This window comes from Bactrocera neohumeralis, chromosome 2 (genome assembly GCF_024586455.1).
Source record: "Bactrocera neohumeralis isolate Rockhampton chromosome 2, APGP_CSIRO_Bneo_wtdbg2-racon-allhic-juicebox.fasta_v2, whole genome shotgun sequence".
NCBI classification, from domain to species: Eukaryota; Metazoa; Arthropoda; class Insecta; order Diptera; family Tephritidae; genus Bactrocera; species Bactrocera neohumeralis.
In genome coordinates this window covers 83,541,832-83,569,316 of record NC_065919.1, presented here as the reverse complement: position 1 = coordinate 83,569,316, position 27,485 = coordinate 83,541,832, and the positions used below count along the sequence as shown (strand labels likewise).

Here is a 27,485-nt window from a genome sequence, read left to right as displayed (position 1 = left end):
GGTGGTAGGTCGGTGCGCTGGCTTTTGGAGCATACGCAGGCACTGGAATGCCAGCTTGAATAGCACTACAAGCGCCAAGGTATACATAGGCATGTTGGGTATGCGCTAGGCGAGCGCTGCCAGATAGAAGTTACCTTTGCTCTGGCCTGGACGATGCACGGTGGTCGTCTGGTTTAGCAAATTTTCCCAACTTTTCAAGTGTGTGTGTGCAGGATTTTTTCACAAAGGCATACAATTTGAAGAATTAAATAAATTAACTAAACAAATTGTGTCTCAAACACACCAACAATCGGTTGGATGTTCATGGAAAAGTGTATTTCTAATATTTTGAAACAAGTTTGGTTAATGTGAACTGCAGTGGTTAAGTGAGAAAAAAAATATTTTTATTTTGCAAAACGAATGTGAAATTGTGATGTAAAATCCACTAAAAATATATAATTGCTATCAGTCGCAACGGTGTGAGCTCATGGTCTGAAGCAACTTTCTGTCGCTTATGTTTGTGTGGACGCAAATTTCGTGAAAAAAAATTAAAATTAACAAAACAGGAAGCAAAAGTTTATAATACTTTGTTAAAAATTCTGTAATACTTCAAAAAGAAAAAAATCATATAAGAAAAAATAAATAATAAATAGCAAATTATCAACTCGCTATAATCCGCAAGACAGTGGCGTCGAACGAGGGTACCCATAATACCGCTGCAGGCAGTGCAGCTGATGGTGCTGCTGGCACAAGTGGTGAATCGGCCGCACTGTTCTCCAAACTGCGAAGCTTCTCCATCGGCAGTGGCCCGAATTCGCCACAGCGCGTAGTCTCGAACCTACGCGGTTATCTAACGCATCGCCTCAGTAATATCACACCGAGCGATACAGGTGAGTCCTAGCCTCCACCGCAAAGTGCACAGCGAAAAATAGCGATATACATATGTATACTTATGTATATAATATATAGTATCTGCGTACATACATAAAAGTGTTAATTACTTGCTTCGTTGTCTTCGCTGCGTATGAAGTCATATCTTCGGCGTTTGGCACGAATGCATTTAATTCCATAGTGATCGTTACAAATAGTCCTGATTGCAGCGCTAATTGAAAATTATATATCCCTACATTTTAATGTGTGTGCTTGTACTCACCTACGTTTGTATGTGTGTACAGCAATACGAATACCCGTCTATGTGCTGCGTACCAGTGGTGGTAGTGCTCGTACAAAAATGTATCTACCTGTGCGGAATACACAAAAAATCATGGCTGAATTTGTGTTTCGGCAACACAACTAAAGCTCGATTATGTAATCTCGAATCTGAGGAGTGTAGTTGCGCAAAGATTTTTTTTTTAATTTGAAAATTTTCTATTCCATTTGGAAAACTGTAAGCAAAATAGTTGGGAAAAATTGTTTTTGGTAATTTTTAAAAATTAAATCTAACAATAATTGTTCATAAACGATTACGTAATTCATACTTGTACAACTTCATAATTGTATAAAAAATGTTCTCTTTTTACCTTTCTTGAGTCGAATTTTGCTGAAAATATCCGAAATCTGTACATACGATTTAGCAATTTTTTATTAAGCAATAATTTGAAAAAAATTTTTTGAAAATATTTTTCTATCAAGTTTCATGTTTTATATTGTGTTTTTGAGTTCTTAAGAGCCCTATAAACATATATTGTTTAGACTTATTATTTATCTCAACAGATTCGGTTTTCTACTGCTACTTTGTTCTGAACACATATTTAATGAGTAGATGGTGAATATGCTGAATTAAAAAAGTTATATCATTATCAATGAAATCAGATGATATAATTTTAAACGATTTTCATATATTTGTCTTGAGGGTGCTTTTTGGAAACATATTAATTTTTATAGTATATTTAATAATATCCAACGACTATCCTTCACCGAGCCGTAAAAGGCAAGAGAGTTTCTAAGCGCTGCGATCTTAAGCTACTCAGCTACAGAAACAAAAATTCCAACAGCCAAAATTAAGAATTAGGTTGAAGTAAGTTTATTTTTTTAATGTTACTTGTTAAGAGTAGATAAAATAATTTTTTTAATGGTAAAGAGTGAGTCTGTAAGACCAAATATGCTGGAGTGAGAGTTGAAATCGTGACATTTAGTTCTTTGAACTTAAAACTTGATCTAGAAAACTTTAAAATAAAGGTCTAAACTACCTGGTAGAGCGAATGGGAACGTTAAAATTAATATCAGACAACAGAGATGGACTACAGACTGACCCATTCAGAAGTTTTACAAGAAATGTTATACTAAGTATTTCCCTACGTCTAGCGAGCGTAGGTAGATTTATAAGTTTTAAACGTTTAGTGTAAGGGGGAAGATTTAACCTGGAATCCCAATGTAAATGATTTAACTAACTGTTCCGAATGGACTTGATAACTAGGATTCTATATCACAGAAGTATACTCCTAAATAAGTCACACCAAAGATGTAAAAAGAGTTTTTCTAATAAGCGGATCTCTTAATTCTTTAGAGCAACGTTTAACAAAACTTATAGCGCCTTTAGCTTCAAAAACCATGGAAGTTGCATGAAGTTTAAAATTGAGTTTGGGGTTCATAGTTACTCCCAGGTCAACAAAACTGCATACTTGCTCCAAATTAAAGTTTTGTATTATGTATGAAGTAGGGTCTACAGATCTACAAGAAAAGCACATCGTTTTACACTTTTTAATATGCAATGGCATATCATTTCTAACAAACCAAGAAACTAATATGTTTAAGTCTGTTTGCAACTGACATCTTTCACTATTTCACTTAAAAAGTCTTACATCGTCGGCATATTATAAAACTGATGAATACTTAATAACAGATGATATATAATTAATAAATAATAACAACAGATTTCCACCACGTTGACTACCTTGAGCGACGCTTGAAGGAACATGAATTATAGCAGAAAATTTAATCTCTAAATATAACTTGTTGTGATCTATTACTAAGATAAGAAGCAACCCATTTTAGAAATATTGGTTGAAAACCAAGAATATCGAGTTTTTTCAAAAGAACTGAATGGTTTACTTTATCAAAAGTTTTACTAAAATCTGTTTTTATAACATCTGTATGCTTATTCTCCCTAAAGCCCGTTGATACATGTGTTACAAATTCTAGCAAATTAGTTACTGTAGATTTCCCTTTACAAAAATCGTGCTGAGAACAAAAAGTTAGTCGACAAATCCAGTAGGTAATTCCGTCACTTATAATTGCTTCAAAAAGTGTAGGTACTGCTGACAACTTTGCTTTTATCCTATAGTTTCCAATGAATGACTTAAATTCACTCTTATGTAAAGGAATTATAAATGAGTTTTCCAATATTGATGGAAATAAGCCTTGTTTAAGAGTAGCATTAAATGGTTTTGTAAGGGTTGGTATATACATATGTTTGGCACATTTTTGAAGGAAGCAAGGGGGAATCATATCTGAGCCATAACTAAATTATTGCTTTAACATATTTAACTGATATATATAAAAAAAATTGCAATTATTGCTTAAATTTTGTGGATGCCTTTTCTAAGTACATATTTTGATATCTATATAGGAATTTTAGTACTACTTCCGATATATATTTGCGTTAAAATTTTCTTTGAGTTTGAACCTTTGTTTTTTATCATTGTATAGATATTAAAAGTTACTAAGTTTGAATTATATGTGGCAGATTTTATGTACTCCTAAGGCTATGTGCATATATGCTAAAATTTACTAGATAATTTTTAAGAAATTAAACCTAGAGTTTTATTTAGATTAGATTAGATAAATGAATGACGTTTGCACCGCGACCTTGGGTCTATTGTGGCCTCTCCTAAGTTAAAACGACTCACTTGGCCTTAGCATATTGATAAATTCCAATATACTGATCACTTTTTGGAAACATAGAACTATACTGCGCCTACAAAACAATTAGCAGGTCTACTGGAGCTTCAGGGTACATGTCACAGAACCGTCAAGTCGCACAAAAGCTAAGCCCATGTCATATAATTGGTACTAGAGCTCACAATGGCCAGTGGAGAAAGCGACGAGTAGCCTGAGCTTGTCTCTTGGGAGGTTGATTACATATTTAAACCTTTTAAGGTTGTAACCACCCATTAGCAATTCGGCATGATGCTTAGAGTTGTTGCCAATACCCCTCCATGTCTACTGCTTCTTCCTTGTGGAGCAACTCCTTTATGGTATGGGAACCAACCGCAATAAAAGGGACGGATTCTAGCATGTTGGTGAATGCTGCGGAGCGGGCGAGCTTATCAGTCAGTTCATTACCGACTATATCTTTGTGACCGGGCACATATATAAGGTGCACTTGGTTACAATAGAGTTTTATTTAGAATTTAAACCAATAATATACACACTTTATAACTCTAAACTTCTTGATATCAAAAGTTGTAGCACTGAGTTGATAAATTTTCGAAAATTAAAATGAATTAAAATCTAAAATTAAATATTTCGTGTTATTTTTGAAAAATTTCGCTTAGAATTAATTATTAGTATTTCAAAAGAAGCAGTAAAACAGAATATTAATATATTATTGAATCGTGTACATTTTGAAATCATTTTATGCATTTTCTTATAACAGTTCCTTTGGCACATAGTCATTGAGGTTACAACTTTCGAGTCAAAAATTTTGGCGAGATGCTGACCCAAAAATATATACCAGCTGTGCAATAGAGCACTTTAATGTTTTTATATTTTCAAATCAAAATTAAGAATTATACAATCTGTAAAATGTTTCACTTTCATCGTGGTTTCATCATACGGTAAGAGTGCAAATCTACTCAAAGCTTTCGGTGACTTCCGATTATCCATAAAATGGCACAAAGAATTAAACAAAATGCATTAATTTCTCTAAACAAAAACAATTATATTTTAAGTAATTGTAGTCAGGTAGATTATAACCGGGAAAGCGGTGTCTCCACCAATAAAGAAGAATCAAGCAGATTAAGTCAGTTTTCTTCAAGCTTAAAACTAAGCTAATAGAATAACTGTTTGGGATCTTTTAAGGACAAATAAATCTTTATAATTTAAGACATTTTTCTTAACATTTTCTTATTTCAACAATTTTTTGTTTCGTCCAAATTTCGCCTGAACCTTTTTTTATACTTATCGATTAGACAGCAAAGCAACTGAAATGTTTATATATAAAAATAAGAAAAAAAAATCGCTTTCATATTAGTATATCAAAGCAAATTTGCAAAAAGAAACCTTAAAATAAATATCTGCATGCCTATATTTCAAGACTTCCACATAAAAATATCGATGATTCACACCTTCACATTGAAACTGCGAATGACACACCGACAATGTTAGTTGCTCATTTTATACCGTTGCCACCGCCAAAAAGTACCACAAATTGGCTTCCACATTTAACTTCTACCAAAAAAAAAAGAATAGTCTACTTTACATTTAAGTGACTGAAATTAAGCTTAATTGGTTTCTTATCAAAATTCAAGGTGCATTCAAGGTGTAGGCCACACATTAACAACAACCAGATATGATAAGAACACAATTAAAAAACTCCATTATAAACAGGAAGTGATACAAATTTACAAACGACGAGATAATAAGAATAAAAAATTATAAAAAATTTACCAAAAAATGCTGACACCACTCACCTGTGCGTCCATGTACATTTGTATATGGAGGTGTACTGTCGACAGACTAAAAGAATCAACGTCGATGTTGAGGTGTGGCGTCTGCTCTTGTCTACACAAATATGAACAAGTTTATATACAAGTGTATATACATATATTCATTTATTGAGATAAAGTCAACAGTTTCTATCAAGGCCACTTCCGAAACGATCTGCAGCTATATTTTTATTATATTTCGATGAAGATTTTAGCGCAACATTTTTTCAAGAGTCTTAAGCGAATCAAACTACTTGATATTTAAATGCTGAAGAGTCAGTAGGCGCATTGCGACAAGGGCTCAAATTGACCATTTCAGCACTTTTGCTACCATTGCAGTAAGATTTGAAAATAATAGAATGAATACATGCATCTACTACTTTTTTATTCAAACGCTAAACCTAGAACGATACCATCAAATTTAATTGATTTCCACAAGAATAACAATACGACCTCAACATCAAGGTGTCTATTTAAAGCCCTAATCACTTGGCATTGCATTTCTCCATGGTAATAACGTGAATGCTCGTTTATCAATCTTCCAAATGCCATTACGTGGCTTCAGATTTAATTACTTCCCACCATTGTCGTATAGTTTCGTTATCATTAACTTTGAGGGTGAGTAATTCGATTAACCGTAAGAATTTACATGTAGTGGAAACAATTGGTGGTTTGTTGGAATTAATTAATTTGAAAATTGGTAGAGTTGATTGACGACTTATTACGTTGCCGCCTGTATTTACGCACGTGTTGTTATCTTCGAAATTACTTAAAACAAGTATGCGAATAGTTTTTGTTTAGCAAGTAGGAAGTATGACTAACTGAATTTCTAGAAAAATTTGCAGTTATTGAGGTGTAGAATTTGGAATGTTTACGTAAAGTCATCGAAGTTCTCTTTTTAAAACAAAATTATACAAACCTGCTGTTGGTGAACCAAGCAATGAAAAGAAGTAAAATGTAATTAGAAATAGTGAGGAGAAATTTGATGATTTGATTTGACCTGTATATTTTCAAAGCGTATCTGAAAGCCAAATCTCTACGACTTATATTTTCATATATTATTTCATCTAAATTTCATCAAAACAGGAGTACTTATAACTTTTTCGTCCGCTAACCGAACTATCTACTAGTGAATAAATGGGAAATATACAGTGAGGCTTATCAAAAGAACATTTTTAAGACTGAAAAGTTTCCCTGGCTGCGAACTAACATATAACGGACCTTTTTCTTAATAAATGTCATTTCCACATTTTCGAAAATAAGCTGTTTTATAACAGAGTAAACTCATATCTATTGTGATGGAATTATTATAACGTCTAACGTTACACGGTTGAAAAAAAAATTTAATCTAGTACGCTTTCAAAATCACTGTCTTGTAATTATGTTTGTTTTACTACACTTAGCACTATTGCTGAAATGAACATACATACTTATATAGTAGTAACTGGGAAATCCCCTTATTCGATAACTCTTACCCACACATTTTGTTCGCATGATATTTACATTGTTCACATGGATATCTCCAGTGACGATACCGACGATTCCTCACAAACAATTGCGCTTGCTATCAAGTAGCGACGAATAAATATGTTGCTATGTAAATATTTTTTTTTATTTCTGTTCTAATTTTTCTGTTCTTAATTCTGGTTTAACAGATTTCTTTTGGTTTTTGCTTAATCTACCAATTTTTCACCTGTATGAATTATGTATTTTAAGTTTTAATGCGCAATAAAATGCCATATGAATATACAATTTGTATGCATATCTGAAATTTTATAATTTTCAACATTTTTTACACGGTCTTCCAAAGTAAATATAGTTCTTTATTTCATCTTACACGGTTTTCAGATGACATGGAACGTATCCCCCATTTTACTATAGAAAAAGCCTCTTTCTTTACACGGTTTTTTTACACGGTTTTCTGAGGAACGTATCTACCGTGTAAAAAAAGAGTAGGGTGTATTTAACATATGAAAGTAAAAGGTTTCAACTCCTGAACAAGATATTATATCTAATGTTGAATTTCATTAAAAACATTCGAAATTGCGTGTTTTATTTTAAGCTTCTGCTGTCAGATACATATAACGAATATATAACCAAAACTCAAATTTCGTTTCAATATGAGTGGTTTTTATTTTATCGTTTTTTCTTCGCCTGTTAAATTATGAAAAATTATGTTACGTTATTTTGCATTTTAGAAGACGATATGTATAATATATTACGAAAATTGATCCGCCAAATAATTTCGGAGATAAGAGTGTAATTGTAATAATTGTTTAATTTAGTGTTATCGGCTCCCAAACATTAAACGCGTTTCTTAGGCAGTTACCATTTTGTCGAAAATGAAAATTTTTACTAGTTCATCACTCTGCGATCATTATTTGTAACCTCCTATCGCAATAATTCTTGCTTAGGACGGTTTTTTCCTTTTTCAGTCCTGTTAGAAATAGACATCATCTGCGCCGATTTCAGCAAATTTCGAGAATAAAAGTCGGTCACGATGTTCGTGTTATGACGCTTGCTTTTGATGGTAACGGCATTTTTCGCCACATTTCGAAAGAAATAAGACAACATTATGCCGCCATACCACAATCCGCACCAAACGGTAAATTTTGTGCAATTGCGTTTCCTGAACCACACCAATTATGGCGATCGCGTTTTTCCTGACATGCAGGTTGATATATCCCCTTATTTTGAAAATAACTGTATATAAAAGTGCTGATTAAACAAGTAAGAAAGGGATAAGTCCAATCCTTGTAATTTACGAGGATTAAAGCCGGCATGATACCTTAAGGTACTATATTCATTTCAAGCACAAATATGCAACGTTATAAGAAAAACTCGATCTCTCAATTTAACGATAACTCACATATTTGCTGGGTTCATGAATCCCGAAAGTTCGAAAATGAGGGGTTGAAGGAAGTATTGACCCGATTCAAACCATTTTTATTACACAGAGATGGAAAGGCTTACCCCTGAATTTCAATTATATATTTTACATATTGACCGATATTTTCTGTCAAAAGTCAATTTTGTAAAATATTGTTACTGGGGTTATTCGTATCTATCTATGAGCTTGAACAGTTTTAGTTCGATGTGTACAATTTTTGATCACAAAGTGGTATACTTCACGGCACTATTTGTTCAAAGTTTTATCTCGCTATATTAATTGCTTCTTGATTTGTGTACCGAAAAGTGAAAGAATCAAAAAGGATTTCAAATTATGTTATATGCAAAGTAGAAGTTATTCGCCCATTTTCACACTGTGGCACAGAAATGTTAAAATAATGTAATATACCGCATTTGGTGAAATCGGTAGAGCAGTTCTGGAAACATAGGATTTCACCTAAAATGGTCGGTGCCATCGTTCAATTTGGACACTGGGTCTTATAAAGCTGTTTAACACCATCTCGGTGTAAAATTTAAGGTCTCTGGAATTATTGATTATTGATTTATCGCGCTTTTAGCAATTTTTAACAGTGTCGTTATATGAGGAGTGAGCGGGGTTATGATCTGATTTCATTCATTTTCGCATTGCCGATAAGGGTTTTAATATTATAGGATTTTAGCGAACTTGGTTACTTTGGTTTAAGTGGTTTAGGCGATATGTACACTAAACGTACATATTAGAGGGCGGGGCCATATTTTTTTGCGAAGGATCATGTGTACCAAGTTGCATCGATTGCAATTTGGACTTTTAAACAAACAATATATATATATGTATATATATCTCAATATATAATATAATATAATATCTAATTATATTTTGATAAGTACATACAATACATACATTAGTTCGCCCGCACGTACTTATTTATTTCATTTGTGTGTTTGCGAGAATATGTAAATTCCCACAAAACCATTAGGCCCACAACGCCTCCTACGCCTTAACAACTCAATTTTGTTCGAAATGACAAAGGCAATAAATATAAATTTCACTACCACATAAATTAACAACAACAGCAAACAACAATCAGGGCGAGCACACGACCGTTACGTACAGCGTGAAGAACAGCATCAACATTAGCATTACCAGCACTCGTACAAGTAGCTGGCTGGGCTTAGCGCAACCCCCAACAGCAAAATTTAGCCATTTATGCGACTTCGTGTTGGTATGTGTGTTTGTATGTATATAGTAGTGTGGCGAAATGGATAAACCAACTGGCACAATACCAGCGTTATTTGCTTGTAGGCATTCGGTGTTTGTGATGCTGTTTTTATCTTGATGTGTTCATAGCGGTTTCACGTCAAAACAAAAGGGGCATAAACACCAATATGGATGTGGAAGAGTGTGCGGGGGAAGGGGTCTACAAAATGTACGCACTTTTCTTGCAAGAAGCTGGTTGATAATGTTATCCTGAGGAAATTTGTTTCCTTCCTTGCGGCAAGACAGGCGTGGCGATACGCGCGGGCTGCCCGAAGACAAACGCGTACACATCATGTATGTATGTATGTCTGCATGCAGATGTGCGCAATCAGTGGGGTTGATTTCGGATTTCGCTTAGTATTATATTTTTTCCCAACGTAGCCGCACATTTGGACAACATCGGCGTAAAAGCAAAAAGCATTTGCACCATTTCGTGTTAATGGTTCTGATGATTGGCAACAAAATAGGAATGAAAACGCTTATGAGTTCCGCAAGTTTCTTTTAATATAAAATATATTACATATATGACAATACATATATATGTATGTATGTATGTATGATTCGCATTTTCTCATCATGACCGGATACTAAACCAGTTGCCGGAAGTCAATTTGTGGGTTAGGCACAATAAGACATACAGACATTGTATATAACACTAGTGTTGTGAGTAATTTTTGGGAAATACTGTTAGTTATAAATTCGTACAGCATATCCCAACCTAAAACAATGTATCATCAACATCAAATTCATATTTGAGGTTTATTGATTACGATTCAGTACATTTGACTATTACATATCGTCACCTAAAATTCAAAATAACGTAACAACACTTTTCATAAACTTACAAGCGAAGGCAAAACGATATAATAAAAACCACTCATATTGAAACAAAATTTGAGTTTCGGTTATAAAATGGTTATATATATGTTATATATCGGTTATGTATTGGTTATGTTTTGGTTATATATTGGTTATATCTGACAACAGAAGCAGAAAATTCTTATGCTACATACATACATATATGTTATATGATGTGTTGAATCGTAAGGAATAAAAAACTCAATTTCGATATTTTTGATGATACGATGTTTTGCATTTTAGGTGACGCTATACACATATCAAATACAAAATTTTGAGCTTTTGCCATTAGGTACCCATCAGATATAACTAAGTTATACCAAAATTCAAGGTATATTTTATTATGAGTAATTTCTAATTTTTGTCATTATATTACTTTTTGGTAAATTTATAAATAGTGTTGTAACGATATTATACATTTTAGTTGACGATATGTAAACGAGCTTATGAAAAAGATGAAAAAAAACTTCGCTTGAAAATTATAGTATTCATGGGAAGTTAGTATATTATGTATCATTTAAGTTATGTGTATCTATGAAGTTTTTTTTTATTTTTTCTTTCTAACTCCCAGTGGTGTTTTGTATAGAAAATAACACAATGCGCATTTAATTACACCCTTAGGAGAAGGGGGTAGTTTGGGTCAAAGGCATTAATTTTGATTTATAAACTTTAGTCAATTTACATGTAAATTTCCCTTAAAATTACCCTGGAGAACTGCTCGCTATAGCAAGAAACTGCAATTGTATTCTCTCTCCTTTCTCGTTAAAATTTTTTCGAAACTTCATCAGAATGTAAATTAATTCTGAAATCTAAATTAACCTATATTTGATGTGAATTTCATTATTCGTTTTTGGCTTGTTATTGAAACGTCCGAGTAACATCGAGAGTGCAGTATAAGAAAATTGTAGCCAATATAAATTTTCTTACAAATTCTGCACAATTCTAATGACGCTGTAACTACAGTAGATTGTACAACACTGTTCGAGAACTTTTATAAACATTTTAGTAGTTTTGGGACAAGGCTACCTTGACCGTTCATATAGTCAGCCCATTTATATGGGAAAGAGCTAGCTTAAAACTTTCAGGTTCCACATTTGTCATATAACGCAGAATGGCATAACATCTAAAAATATAGTGTAAATATTAAGTGTCACGTGACATGATGTGACGATAATCGTATCAACTATACTTTTTCGAAAGCATATTAATGGTTTTGACCTTCATAATACTTTGTAATTTGTAAATGAGTACTAACTTACTCTCAAAATCTTTAATGTACACTGAGTGCACTGTGATTATTTAAGAATTTGGGAAAGAACATTTGATTATTTGGGATTTTCAAACAGTTTTTCCTTACACACAATTTACATTTGACAAATTCAAGATCCAACTCCATCGTTTGATTTTCAAGCATTATGTTCAATCATTTTATATTTGAAAACTGAATCCAAAGGGACATTCAATTTTAACGTCAATACAGCCTTCAGTGACTTCTCACTAGAGCTGTTGAAACCTCTGCTTTTCCACATTGATACTACCTGAACACAAGTGTTAAAAGGTAAAGACAAAATGAGATATACTATACGAGCGAATAAGTTTAAGTTCATCAAACGATTGAAACGAAGTTTATAACACTCAGAAGTGAACATCGGAGTCCCTATCATGTATGTACATATGGTATATATGGTACATATAGTACAAATGATTAGGTAGCTCAGTCTGTAAATACGCGAACTAGTCTCTAAGTTTATGATATTGTTCTGAAGTTTTGTAAACGTTCTTTTCTGTTCAAAAATTTCATTTGTCGGACGCGCTGATATCGAACGACTATAAGATATAACTGCCATACAAATTGTGGGTTCAAAATCAAGTCTTTGGGAACTTTTTTATTTAATAAGATACCTTAATGAAATTCGGCACGGATTATTGTCCAAGACAGCGCTAAAATCTCCAAATATTGTATATTGTTCAGAAATATAAATTTTTATTAAATAACTTGTTTTACATTAACTATAGGCTATCATATCTTTTAAGTTGGCTCAAACTGAAAACAGTCTGTAAATTTTACTAAAATCTATTCAGTATTTCAAAATTTAACCATAGAGAAAAAGTTACACATAATTTTTGTATATGTATGTTATATAGATTTATCATTGTAATTTTTAATTGAACAATTTCGATTAGGTCATCAAAAAGATAACCGAAAATATTCTTTAAAAACAATTTGGGAAGTTGTATGGAGAAACAGTGCTGTTGCAGCGTATTTCAATGACAGTGTCAGAATCAACGTTACTCTTTAGAAGGCTACATTTTCCCATTGGTTAAATTTTCCACACGTCTATAAATAAGGCTCAAAGTAAAAAAATGTACATTTTCAGTCTAGATTTTGACGTTTTCAGCTTTTTTTCGTTGATAAATATTTTTATCAGTAATTTTGAAGTTTAAGCCTCAAATTCAAACCCTTGGATTCTTAAACTGATAATTACGTTTTCATTTTTATTCCTAAATATAATAATATTTTACTTGTTATTAAAATTGTTTTTTAATAATATTTAATACAAGGTCTGTCGCAAAAGAAACAGATTTTTTTAATTATAACTGTTTCTGGGTATATGAAATAAAAAGTTTGATCTCTTGTTGACGTTTCGTAAAAATTTTAAGACAATTGGATAGCTACAATCGATGTTATCGATCAAAAAGTGACAGCAGCTTTTGGTCATCGGTCGCAAAATGCAAAACGCAAAGAGCAAATATTAAGTTTTGTTTTAAACTTAGGAAAACGTTTACTGAAACATTTCAAATGATGAAAAAAGTTTATGATGATCAGTGCCGATCCTGTAGTAATATGCATGAGTGGTTTAAGCGATTCCAAGAAGGTCGTGAGGACCTCTGTGACGATCAGAAGTCGGTCGTCTTCAGAAGTCAAAAATAAAGACAATGGTGATTTGTTTTAACCATTAACCTGTTAACCATTAATCACTCACCCTATTCACCTGATCTAGCACCCTGTGATTTTTACCTATTTGGAAAAATTCATTTGCCCATAAAAGGCAAAATTCATTTGCTATCCAAACGGCGATGAGCGATATTCTCAAGAGCATTCCGAAAAATGACCTTAAACACTCATTTGAAATGCTAATTGACCGGGCTAAACGCTTTATCGAAGCACAAGGAAACTACTTTGAATAAAAAAATATAACTTTTGAAAAATATAAATTTTTTGTTGTTTTTTTTTTAAATTCCTGTTTCTTTTATAACAGACCTTGTATATACCATGGTCATAGCAACGCGTGGCCGAAACCAGTATATATAACCGATAATTCCATATCGATTGTCATTTAAAAAGTATCATATTTAAATATGATACATAATCGTACATAACTAACATCTTTCAATATAACAGTTCTTCTACCGGTTGTCACTTTACATTTTCTTGAATTCTCAATTAAGTGCTTCTGTTTCTCCTGGGAATAAATTTAATGTATTTTTATTTTCGCTACAATTTTATGTCATTTTAGACAAAACAGGAAGCAACTTGGAAACACAACAAATACATGCAACTGCTTGCACATACGCATATGCATATATACAATATAAATGTGATGTTGTTAGATTATTGCAGGCATAAAAACTCGCAGCTCCCAATGTGACGTTCTATGGGTGGAAGGTAATGGATTTTCATTTTGAATCCCCCAAGGACATAGCGTGTGCGTGAGTAGCTGAGTAGGTTGTTATTTTTACGGTGAGTTCTTCTACAATAACTTATTAGCTTGCTGCCAAGGCTTCTTCTATGGCAAAGACTTGAGAATCCGAAGAAAACTTGCTCGTTTACACGCACGCACAGAAGACAATTACATAGTACATATGTATGTACCAATGTATATGCTTGTATGTTTATATGAATGTATTTGCATGAATTTATTTTTGTACAATGTCGTACGTGTTGATTTTGGGATTTGATAGTGACAGCCGTCGTAATGCATCACATTTCAAGGATGCATGTGAATTTCGCATATAAATCAATAAAATTCACAAAGAGCGAGAACTCAAGGCATTAAATTACAATGTCACGCTAGGTGCGATAAGATTCATTTTCTGCCTTCAAACAAGTATATATGTATATCCATACATATTTATATGTACTTTGGTAGTTACATAACAACATGCGTGCTCACCCAATGCTAACATGGTGTTAAATGTATTTGATTACAAAATAGCTGTCCTTCTTTGTTTGAAGTTAGAAAAGTTAAGCACATACTAAGTAAGAATGTAACCTGCTATTAATAAAGTTTGAAGTATTTTATATTGGTTCTCAAAATTTTTTTTCGGGAACGTTAACTTCGGTTGTACTGAAGCTATACGCTGGACTTTCACTAATAAACTTTTTTTAGTTTTTATCGATAAATTTGTATGACAGCAATATCTAATGGTACTCCGATCTGACCAATTTTTTCTGAGATTGTGCTACCGCTTTGAAAAATAATTACTGCCAAATTTTGTGAAAATAAATTGTCAAAAAAATGTTTCAATAAAAGAACTTGACTTAAACTAGACAGTTTTATGGCAGCTATATGCCATGGTAGTCTGATCTGAATACTTTAGTCAGGAACGAAGCGTTCGTGAAGATATCTTGTGAAATAAAAAGGGTTTCCGTACAGGGACTTGATTTTGAACGACCAGTTTGTGTGGCAGTTATATCCTATAGTGGTCCGATATTGGCTGATAAGACAAATAAGTATAATCTTGACGAGAAAATGAGGTAACCTAAAATTAAATCGATACCTCAAAACGAGAGGTATAGAGACAGACCGATGTTACAAACCGATGTTTATACCCAATTCAGGGTACAAAGCTATCGAAAATCTCTCCACATATCAGACTATCTTCACAAATTTCCTTTTGTAGGCCCTTCAAAACTGTAATCTTATATTTTTTGTCGCTTGATCGTTCGAAAGGTTTTTAACTAACACTTATGCTAACAGAAAAATAGAAGAGTGCCCAGAATACCAAAGTAAACACACGTTTTTTTTGTTTTGCTAATTCGTTTTTTTTTTTTTTCATTGTAGTTCCGGCGACTCTCAAACTTTTAGATATGATTTTTCTAGTGCCATTTGTCCTTTGATTCAAAATAGATCTCAGTTTCGGTTATCACCTTTTTATTCGACGAAAATTACATCCCAGCGAGCATTCTTTTGAAATCTGATAACAGGAAATAGTAGCTGAGGGCCAGATCTGTATAATACGGTGAATGAGGAAGCAATTCGAAGCCCGTTTCATGGATTTTTATTTATCGCTTAACTGACTCGTAACACGGTGCCTTTTTTTTTGGTGATTTAATTATCAAATGGTCAAATAGCGCCATGTAATAGTCGATAGTCAATCAAGGTTAGTCAATAAAAATTATTCTAAGCGCTTTACAAAATACAGACGCCATAGCCTTGCCAGCCGATTGTTGCGTATTTCCACCCGTTGGAGTATGTTCTCGGGTTCATCGTGTGCAGTTCATTCGGAATGCTGTCGATAAGACTTCGGCGTGAAAAAATAGAACGCAAATATTCGGGCTTATGTTAGTTGCAGGTATTTATTTTCTTTAATGACTCTGAGTAGAGTTAGGGATAAATGTCAACCAAATTTGGTTGACTCGATTCATAAGAAATGTTGAGAGTATATTTTAGGATAGATCTTCGACCCGTATTTTCCTCCCCAAATCCATCATTCTAGTCAAAATGGGTAAGTGGGTATGGGTAATTCTAGTAAAGGAGTTACGAATTTCAGAAAATCGAATTTTTTTATTGTCTTATAAAATTCTTCAATACCTCTAGAATATTGTCATACATTTTCAGGTTAATCGGAGGAATAGTTTTGGAACTATAGCCTTAAGAACTTGTGCGCTCGAGGTTAGGTAAGCTAAGCGCGCCGTCTTTAAACACGTTTTTCTCGAAACTGTGTTTTTGAAGCCGGTTGGTAAGATTTCTCGAGAACTATTCAACTGATCTTCTTGAAATTTTACACAGGTCTTTGGGATACACGAATCCGATAACAACTATTTGAAAAAAATGTTGCAAAATTTTCACTGAAATTTTCATTTTTTTGTAAAAATGTCTGCCAAAAATAAAATTTTCTTGGTGGCTTTGAATTTAGCGATATTCACTTGTATCTTATTCAAGTCGAGAACAAGCGAAATAATTGATTCTGTTAGGAAAATTTTCTTGCCAACTGTTAGAACCTGTCAGCTTTTGAAATAAGAATTTCCTCAATTCGTCAGAAGGCATCGGTAGCCACGTCACAAGTATGAAGGGAAGCTCAATGAAACAGATAATATAATATATTCTCTTTCTTACTCTCTTGCATATTTTAGGCCACTCAATATTACACATTATTCATACTATGAATATTTTTCATTTCACGCCCATGACCAAAACTCTCATAAAGTACCACACCATCATCAAGCAACCATGTATAACTATTAACCATTAGTGTTCTAAATGATTCGGAACAAATCGAACAGCCATTCAATGTGGGTGTAATGAACCGTACATACTATATAGTGTTGTTGAGATTATCATAATTGCAGAAATTCCATAGCTATTCTAGTGTGGCAAGTGTTGCAAGTGTTACAAATAGCAAATGCTTAACTAATCCTTTTAGCATTTTTTTCTGTTTCCATATGAAACTCCGCTTATAGTAAATAGTGGGCAATGCAGAAGCATCCCCTAACGAAATACCTTCGAATTTGCTATTTCCAATTGTGCATTCAAGCGTGTTGAGCAACACCCTTCAACGAATATACGCCGCCCGTCACTCGGCGCTTGGTAGCTCATTAGCGTAGGCGTGCATAATGCCCCCTTAACCTTGAATCTTTCATGCTTTTTTTTTGTTTTTTGAAATATTTCTTCACAATTATAAACAAGTGTATGTGTGTGCGTGTAGGTTTGTGTTTGTTCGCCAAACCACTTTACAATATTCTTTGGTATGTTTCCTTCGAGTGCATCCCCCTTAACGAGCACAGTTATTGCAGTCACATCCCTTTCACTTCGCCGCCTACTCTTTGCTTGTATTCAAGTTTAATTTTTTCTTGCTTCATTTTGTTTTGTTGGTGTTGTTTTCGCTTTGTATTCTATTTTTGCACGCTTAATTTTTCAATGCCTTTTCCGTAGCCTCCACAGGCACTTGACAATGTCGAGCATATTCACAACGGTTTTTATTTACAACGGCACAAATTTCCGTTCATTCCGCATTGTGTTTCGTATTTCACAATTGGGAGCATAGGTTAAGCTTTATTTATAGCCGGTATGCTTAGTACTTCAACAAGTTGTGGCTCAAATGCGCTGGTACTACAGCTACATATGTATGTATTTATTTTTGTTAGTATTGTACCTCTGATATGCTAGTGTATTATTTATATTGGTACAACATATTTGATTGTATGTATGTACAAGTATTCAGCGAATTACCCTAAAGCATGGGTTAAGCTATTTTTGACTTTGGCTTAACAAGTTTTTTAATTACAAAGTAGAATCTCAAAGCCTCCGTAGTTGCAATAGTTGTGAATGTGTGCACTACCCGGTAGGAAAATTCAAATGACGCAACTGCCTAAATCCATGTATGTAAATATGAAAACAAAAACGTTAACTTCGGTTGCACTAAAGTTATAATAAATACCCTTCACAATTGCGTTTCGTTTCGCAACTAAGTAAAAGGTGATCGATTTTGAGGTTCCACACTTAAAAAAAAAACAAGAAACTTCAAATTTAATGAAGAATGTTGCTTATCACGCGAAAGAGCATTCTTTGCCATTAATTTTTTAAAGATTATCTCTTTCAAATATTGGCCGCGGCTACGTCTCACATGGTCCATTCGTTGAGTTCAAATTTCATTGACTCATTCGAGCATTTGGACTGGTAGCCGGCGAATGACACGTGAGATGTTTTACTCCAGGACCCGAATCGAAGCGGAGTTGTCCGCATATTTTTTCGACTTTACAAATCCCACAGTAAAAAGTCTAATGGTGTGATATCACATGATCTTGGTGGCCATTCTCCCGGCCCAAACGTGAAATTTGGTTTTTCAATAAGTTTTGTCGTTCGCTAAGAAAAGCACAATTTTATGATTCAAAATACACTTTTGTTATTCAGTATAATCTCCCTGAACATTAATACACTTGCTCCAATCTGTCAACAATGCGAACTTTCATGGATTTAGCCATTGCCAAAATGTTCTTGTGTGTCCTGATGAAAAACGTTTTTAATCTTCTGCAAACCGGATATTTTTTCACGAGTTTTTTCCTTTAACTGATCCAAAAGTCTGCAATAATATTCAGAATTAGTTGTTTTACCAGTTTGCAAGTAATGCACAAACAAAATTCCTCTCGTTTTCCAAAAAAACTGATGCCATAACCTTCTTGGCCGATTTCCGAACACAAACTCGTTTCGAAGCAGGACAACAAGATTCACACCACTCTTTAGCCAATCGTTTTGATTCAGGATCATGGTGATAGACCCAAGTTTCATCCATAGTGATGAATCGACGAACAAAATTCACTTTATCCTTTTCAAAACGCTCCAAATGTTGCTGAGAAAGCCGCATTCGAAAGTGTTTTTGTTCCATTGTTAGCGAATGCAGCACCCATTGTGCACACAGCTTTCTAAAACCCAAAAATTTCACTTAAAATAAGGCTCACATTGCCTAATGAGACGTGTATAGCCTCTACTAAATCTCTATCAGTCAATCGACAATCTTCCAAAACCATATCTTGTATTTTAGCTATGATTTCTGTTGTTGATGGGGGTTTTGGACGTCCTTCATGAGGATCGTCTTCAAGGCTTGTACGACCACGTTTAAATACAGCAACCCAGCCTTCTACTGTTCTAATTGTAGGTGAACAATCATTATACACTTTTAACATTCATTCGTGAATTTCTTTTGGAGCTACACCTTCCAAAAATAAGAATTTCATCACTGCACGATATTAAATTTTTTCCATTATAGAAAAATTCTGTGACACGGCGACACTAAATGGTTTGTAAACAAATAATGAATTGACAGATTCAAATAAAAATTCACACACATATGAAATGTGTACCAACAAAACAAAAAAAATAACCAAATAACGCTGAGATTATGAGCTTGAACTTCAGACATCAAATAGTCGGACACGACACAATAACGGTCGCCATTGACAGACACACAAACCACACCAAACCGTTATTTTTTCTGTATGAAATGGCAGATTTTGAATTTCTTCAGGCGGCTCTTCGTCCCAAATGCGATAATTTTGCTTGTTTCCGTACACATTGAGCTTTGATTCAAAAACGTTGGATCTTCTTGGAACTTTTCAAGAGCCCATAGAGAATAGCGATGTCGCTTGGTAATGTCGAACAGATTCAGTTCCTTCACAACCTATATTTTGTATGCTTTAATTTAAAATCTCGAACTGTGCCGAATCGACCCTCCACCGTCTTCGTGTACACTCTCAACTAGGGCAGCGATATCTTCTTCACTGCGTGCTGGACGTGATCTATTCGTTCGAATGTTATCCAATAAAAAATGCTGTGCCTCAAGATGGGTGATGGTTTTGCGAATAATACGTTCAGTAGGCCGATTATGTTGACCCAAAGTTAAGCGAAGCGCGCGAAACACACTCTTTACAGAACGTGATTTTTCGTAATAAAGTTGAATGATTCGTAAATATTGTTCAGACGTTGGTCTTTCCATGTTTGAGGCCAAACAACACCGAACAAAAATAACATGACAGCTTGACACGACTCACGGCATGATGATAAAAAAAGGCCTTTGGAAAAAGAAGCTCTACTTGGATCTCTCGTTATACAGGAAATACTTTTCCATTAAAATGACAATTACTGGCCATCAGTTTTCCAACAGGGTATGAGTTGCTGCCCACCAGCTGGTCATTTAATGGTGTTAAATTTACTGTTCTATGTTTTATTGCATTTAGTCTTTGTATTTGACTTTCAAGTGCAATTCAAAGCAGACGATTACACGCGCCAATACGGTGAAAGTGGGTTAACTTAATTGACAATTTAGTGCTTAATGGGAGATTAGCCACGTGTGTTGGCTCGCAAAGAAGCGTTCTCACCTTTAATTTCTACTACTTTATTGATTTTCTTACTTGTTTCAAAATTGTAGGTGAGGAAAAACTGTATTTTGTAAATGATAATAATTGATATTTTACCACTTCTTTCATAAAAAAAATCAGTATAACAAGAAAACCATACTCTTAAGAATACGTTTGTAGGCAATTATTGACCGATTCGACTACAAAGTGAACACTAGCTTAAATGATTGAAAAAAGTGGACAAAATTGAAACAATTCAAAGCACATCTTCAAATGTTTCTCTCGTTTATCAGGAAGTAAAAGCCAACAAAAACCATTTTTTTTTTGCTGTGCTGTAACAATATCTAATAAAAAGTCGACAAATCAAATTTTTTCTTAAATGATTATACAATAAGAGCGCTCCTTTATTTGGGCGCTGACAAACAATGTCACGGTAAAACAAATTCAATTACGTAATTCTATCGTTTCGTATTTCAAATGGTATTGGGTATTGCAAATACTTCGAGCTTCGTGCACTTGACCAACAACACTCACGCTTCACGTTGCCACTTGACATTTTCGCAAGCTACGCAACAACGTACGAGTGTGGAAAGCAGAGAGCACTTGATTGCAAAAATATTGTAAGCTCGAATAGATAAAAACTGAAAATACAAAACACCTGAGTGCGTTGAAAAGATTTGAACCAAATAACAAGTCGAAAACCAGCAGCTGGGACCAAGTAAGCGAAACTTGAAGCTGAAATGCTTCAAAGGCATAAATAAAAAAGTAAACGAAATGCAAAGCACACACAGTGATATACCGTTATGTAAAAGTGAAGGACGCGAATGTCAATGTTGACGCTTAGATCAACGAGCAAATGGTAGACAAACAAAGAAGTAGACAGTATCCAAAAGACAAGTGCGCCAACTTGTACGAACAGATGCGAGCACGAGCAGATATTTGCACAACATTTGAGTTGAGTAGAAATTTCAAGTGCCAGCGAATGGGGGCTTGTTTGTGCAAACATTTACTTGTATGTGTGCTCGTTCATGTGAACTATATTTACTTAGTTATACATGCAATTACTTTGGCAACAAGCGCACAGAGCAAACTTTCTTTCATTAGTCAGTGTGTGAGTTGAAAAATGAGACTTTACTTTCAAGATTAAATTATTTTATTGGTTTTATTATTGATAATATTTATTTTATTATATCAATATATATGTATGTACTTATGTAGGAATGCTTGTGAATGGCGAATCAAACAAGCAACTTGTATGCATACAATGGACTGGTATAATGATGTAACAAAACCAAGGCAGCAAAAGATTGTAGCAACTTATGGAAGTATGCATGTATGCTCCTTAGACGTTAGTTCCAAGCATCAAGATTTGTGAATAAGTATTTGCCAAATGCTCATACTGTGAACAGTAGGAAAATATTCACACCATCTTGAGCCCATGTATTAGTCTTGATTATAAATAATTAAATTCTACTACTTCCTCAAGACGTCTGATAATTAATAATTTTTTATTTCTTTGTGGCTACAGTTAGCCGATCTGTACAATATGTTCGAAAATTATAGCATTGCCTTGGAATAACAAATTTCGTGAAAATATCTTCAAAAAGTTTTCGATACAAAAACTTGGTTTCGATGGTTCGCTTTGTACAACAGCTACATATATGCTATAGTGGACCTAAATCGTCGGTTCTGACAAATGCGCAGCTTCCTGGAAAAAAGGATATGTGTAAAATTTCGTTATCTCAAAACCTAAAAAACACACTTATATCTCTGGTTGGTATATATCTGTTCAGAATATAAATATATGTGTATTGATGTGTAAAATTTTATTCAGAAAGATCAATTATCAAGATATAATTATAAACTCTACAATACACCGAAGTTAGCTTCAAACTAAATAACTACAATACAGTCTTTTATTCCGAAGTTGTGGGCTCAACAGAATATTCCATGTGGGCTTCTGCTCTAACGAGCAAGTACATTAACAATCTAGTGGATAGCCAAGCGATAATTAAGGCTGTTCGTAGCGCCAGTACTACTCTAAGTCTTAGTGCGTGAGATTATGCGAGGCAATGACTAGACTCTCATTAGGTAGCTTGGTTGATAATATCGGAGCACCGGCCATATAGTAAAGGAAATGAAAAGGCAGACGGGTTTGTCCACTCTGGGTGGTTGTCCACAGTTACTTCAAGTATGCCCCAGGCCATACAGCTACTTCAAGTGTGGTTTGAAACAATGTACCTATGAGGAACACGTCAGGTCTTGCAACAAAATTAACACAGGGCATATCACACAGTTACTTTGGGGTAATGTTGATGGTGGAGAAACCAAACAGCTGCTACTTCTAGACAAAAATAAGCTTAGTTACATTCTAGGAGTTTTCACAGGGTATCTACCTTCAAGATTCCACCTTCAGAAAATAGTAAAAGTGGATTTGCCGGATTACAAAACATATGCGGAGGATGATGAGACGCCAGAACATTTTATATGCGAATGCCTAGTCTTCAAACGGATGAGACGAGATATATTCCACGGTTCCCAATGCTCCAAATTACGAGACATTGGGTAGCTGGCATGGAAAAGAATCAGGGGTTTTACCAAATCTTTTGAGTTTATGGATAAGAATTGGTTACAACACGTTAGCACAATGGGCTTAATGATGGTTAAAATGCGACTGCCTGGGATTTGGCGCTCGCGGGCCTGCGTTTGCAATCAAATAACTTAATGATTTGTTCATTGAAAATTATAAGCCATCATAACTGTTGCTTATCCAGTTGATAATATTTCTAACTTACCAGTCTATTATGAAGACTTCTTCGTAGATACCGCTTACGCGGTTATATCCGAGTTATGAGGACTTACTCCTATTAATTCAAAGAGAACTTCTTAAATCATAGATATTTCGAGTCTACATATGTCAAATTTGCTCAAACATATACATATATCTTGTTCACAAAGTATCATTCGCCAGCAAAAGCCAAATAAAAATTTAGGAATGAGTTTGCATCATTTCAAAGATGAGAAAACTTCTCGCCATGAAAAGATAATTTACTTACGTACTTACAACGTATATGCTTTAATACTAAAGTAATAAAAAATTCATTAATGAAAATAAATTAAGCTATTACTTGTATATGTATGTATATCTCTCCTGTTAAAGCAAAAAAAAATCACTCATACGACATGTGGACCCTCAACTTTATGTTATAATATAATATTCCTCACACAAAGTTAGTTTTTTTGACAAATCGAATTGAAAATTTAGTAGATATATCTCTTTAATAAGTTAACTCCGCACAGAGGCATGAACATACATACATACATATGTATTTTGCCATATGCGAACATTTTTGGATTGAATTCATTTCATAATGCTGAAAGAAATGTGTAAAACAAAACCACGCATCTTTTTCACCAGCACTATAAGCGAGACTTTCAGACAGAAGGAGTGCTGTAATACAATATTTTTATATATACTTGATGTATTATTTCTACCATACTCGTATATCAGCACGCTCGCACACCTTGGCATAACAGTTTTTGTCGTATTTTTGTTAAAGAAAGGTGCGGCAGTGCCGCGCTGTGAGAACTTTTGCAGCAGACACATCGCACGCCTTGGGGTAAGCCTATTTCTCATGTGCACGCAATTCTTACAAGACTACTACGCTTCCTACTCCGGCTTTTGCTATGCTTCCGTGCTCCTTCGCGCTGTAGGAAGGAAGCGAAAAATTACGTTTGAAGCAAAGGAAAATACAAGTACTTACTCTTAGCGCTACGGCGCAAATTTTATTTCCTCGCAAAGTTATAGCTTCAGCACAATTTCGTGGACGTGCACATCTTTATAAGAATTATATGTTGGTTTGTATGTATGTATGTATGTATGTATTTATGTATGTATGTATGTATTACTTATGTTGAATTGTATGTTCGCATTGTCAGTATTGCGCTGCACGCAACGAAAGTTTTCACAAGCGTTTGTTTGTTTGGCTTGTCCGTAGTTTTTTCTACAACAAAGTTGGTTGCTTCCCATTATGCGGCAAACATCTGATCCGTTTGCTTTATATTTGCTTTGACGCTAATGTAAAAGTTGTGAGAGGAATTGTACTTTCTTTACTCTAATATTTTGGTACAAGCCTGTCAAAGGTACGACACAATGAAAAAGTAAACTAGTTTATTATTTACTTTGCGGCAAATTCGAACTTTTTTAGGCCGCCCATCATTTTTCTTCATCCACCACATTGCAATATTGTTCTTAATTCTGTATGAATATGAGATGATTTTTGTGGTATAAGACCCCGGCTACTTTCGAACAGTCAAAGAGAAAGCATTTTCTTCTAAAACAAGCAGAAAAGTTAACTTCGGCTACACAGAATCCTTAATAGCTTTCATTTCTTGTGACCACTCTGAAAAAATATGTGCCAGCATTAGCAGGATGACTCCTTACAGGATCATCTCATGTGAAAAATACGTGTTTTAGTTAAAGCCTTAACTTAGAAATGGAACGAAGGGGAAAAAACTTGAAATTGGATTTTTGGCAGACATTTTTACAAAAAAAAGGAAAATTTCGCGACATTTTTTAAAATAGCTATAATCGAAAAAAAATCCTTCATCCAAATTTTTACGAATTGTTTCACAAAGATCTGTATAAAATTTCATCAAGATCGGTAGGGTAGTTCTCGAGATGTCAACCGATTTTAAAAACACAGTTTAGAGAAAAACGCGTTTAAAGACGGCGCACTTAGCCTAGCTGGTCTCGAGCGCACAAGTTCTCAAGGCTGTATCTCCAAAACTATTACTCGGATCAACTTTAAAACTTAGGAAAATATTCTAGAGTAATTGTATAATTTGAAAAGACAATAAGAAAATTCGATTTTTTGAAGCCCGTAAACCCATGTAACCTTTTAAGAGGCACTCTTAAGAGAGTGTTAAATATTTGCAAAAAAAAAATGACTTTAATTTCGTTTTTGTTTTTTAATATTTCAATAAGTTATACCTTTAAAAATAACATACTAAAATTTCAAATCGATATCTCAAATTTTTGAGTTACAGCCATTCTTTCTCTAAACAATATTTTTCGAGTTTGCTGCGGTGTTAACTCGGAGACAAATAATCTGATGGAATTTTTCTATCTATTCTATATAAAATTTTATATGCGATGACCTATCGATTTTTCATCTGATCTGATCTGATCAAAAATCGAATTTTTGAAGAGCAAAAGCGACTAAAATTTTGGTTGAAATTCAACATCTTTCTTAAACACCGCACTTTGTCAATTATTAATTCAGTCTTAGGTCATTTTACAGAAAATATCTTCTAGTTTAACAAGAATTTTTAATTTTTCGCTTTCATTAACTGGGAAGGTCTGAATCACTGCAGCAGTGGAGCATCCTTTTTAGCTCCGACGAAGATCTCATATACATATTTATTCTTTTTTATCACAAAATTGTCCGTATATTCTTGAAACGCGTATAAATATACCCTCAAATTTTCCAAACAATCAATAAAGTAGTTTTAATTAAAAAGTTCCCAAAATTCGAATTTCTTAGGCTATGACACTAGTTTAGACCCTTAAGGGTTGACTTTATTAAAAGAGGATTTCTCACAATTTAAACAATGTCAGAATTGAAGTTTTCTTAGAATACATGGAATAAGTAATTCAATAAACCTAAAAGTGCGTTGAAATAAAACTTTTCATATAAAACTTTTAATATACATATGTATGAACTTGTTCATTAGAAAAATTCCAACAAATTTCAAGTTCTACATACGAGTATGTTTATTAAAAACCAACATAAGCGGAAAAGATTTATCCTCATTTTAACTCACTTTCCTTCACTTTCGAAATTCGACTTTAAACGACTATAAATATTAATGTAGAACTCAGACCATTTCTATGTGCTCATTTCTTACACATCTGACTCCACCCTAAGGATACCACCACAAATCGATATAATCACCTCCGGCCGCTAAGCAGGAAGTTGCCAATGCTATTACAATTTCGTTTGTAGCACTTCCATTGTTGCCTTCAAGGACCTCTGCGCAATTATATAATATATTCTACTTTCAATTATTTTTTACGCTCGCACACATAAATTGTTATGGAAATAAACACATACACACACTTGTGTAATATTTTCATACGAAAACCTTATTATATCTTCCATCAAACCATACAATTCTCAGGCACGTGATCTGAAAGGTACTCCAACGTCGTGTCATGAAAAGGTAGGTGGTGGCACCGTATTTACGAATGAAAGGCCAAGCAACCACCGTTAAAGTGTAAATAAAATAAATTCTATGTATATGATGTTTGTGTGCATAAGTAGATTTGAGCGAATTTTTAGATGGAACGTAGCTGGCGCGTATTTATGAACACTTCAAAAGGTGATTTAAGCATTGCAAGTGTAATTATTATTATTGCGTTTGCTCTTAATTTCAAAACAACAAAGAGATATTGAACAAGTAAGGAAGTGCTAAGTTCGGGTATAACCGAACATGTCATACTCTTGCAGCTTGCAAGGATTAAAGCCGAGGAAGTGCCTTCAGGTACATAAGGCTTGTTAGTTATATGTATGTGGCCTAAGACGAGTTTTTCCCGATTTTTTTCTATTGCAAACACAAATACATATATACTGTTATAAGAAAAACACGCTCTCTACATTTTATTAAGATAACTCACATATTGGCCGATATATGCGGTATAAAGTAACCTTGAAGTTCGAAAATCCTTTTATTAGGTATAAGAGAACTAAGGAAAGTATTGACCAGATTAAACTTA

At 33.9% G+C, this 27,485-nt stretch overlaps 2 protein-coding genes across 2 annotated transcripts in view; both read left to right on the top strand.

The window, feature by feature from the left end:
- The first annotated feature begins 775 nt into the window (after positions 1-775).
- LOC126759933 (vesicular acetylcholine transporter) overlaps positions 776-27,485 on the top strand; it is a 49,125-nt gene continuing 22,415 nt past the window's right edge. Inside the window, exon 1 of the mRNA XM_050475168.1 lies at positions 776-869. The gene's annotated coding sequence lies outside the window, so the exon portion shown is untranslated. The remainder of the gene's footprint in view (positions 870-27,485) is intronic.
- LOC126759930 (choline O-acetyltransferase) overlaps positions 778-27,485 on the top strand; it is an 89,765-nt gene continuing 63,057 nt past the window's right edge. The window contains exon 1 of the mRNA XM_050475153.1: positions 778-869. The gene's annotated coding sequence lies outside the window, so the exon portion shown is untranslated. The remainder of the gene's footprint in view (positions 870-27,485) is intronic.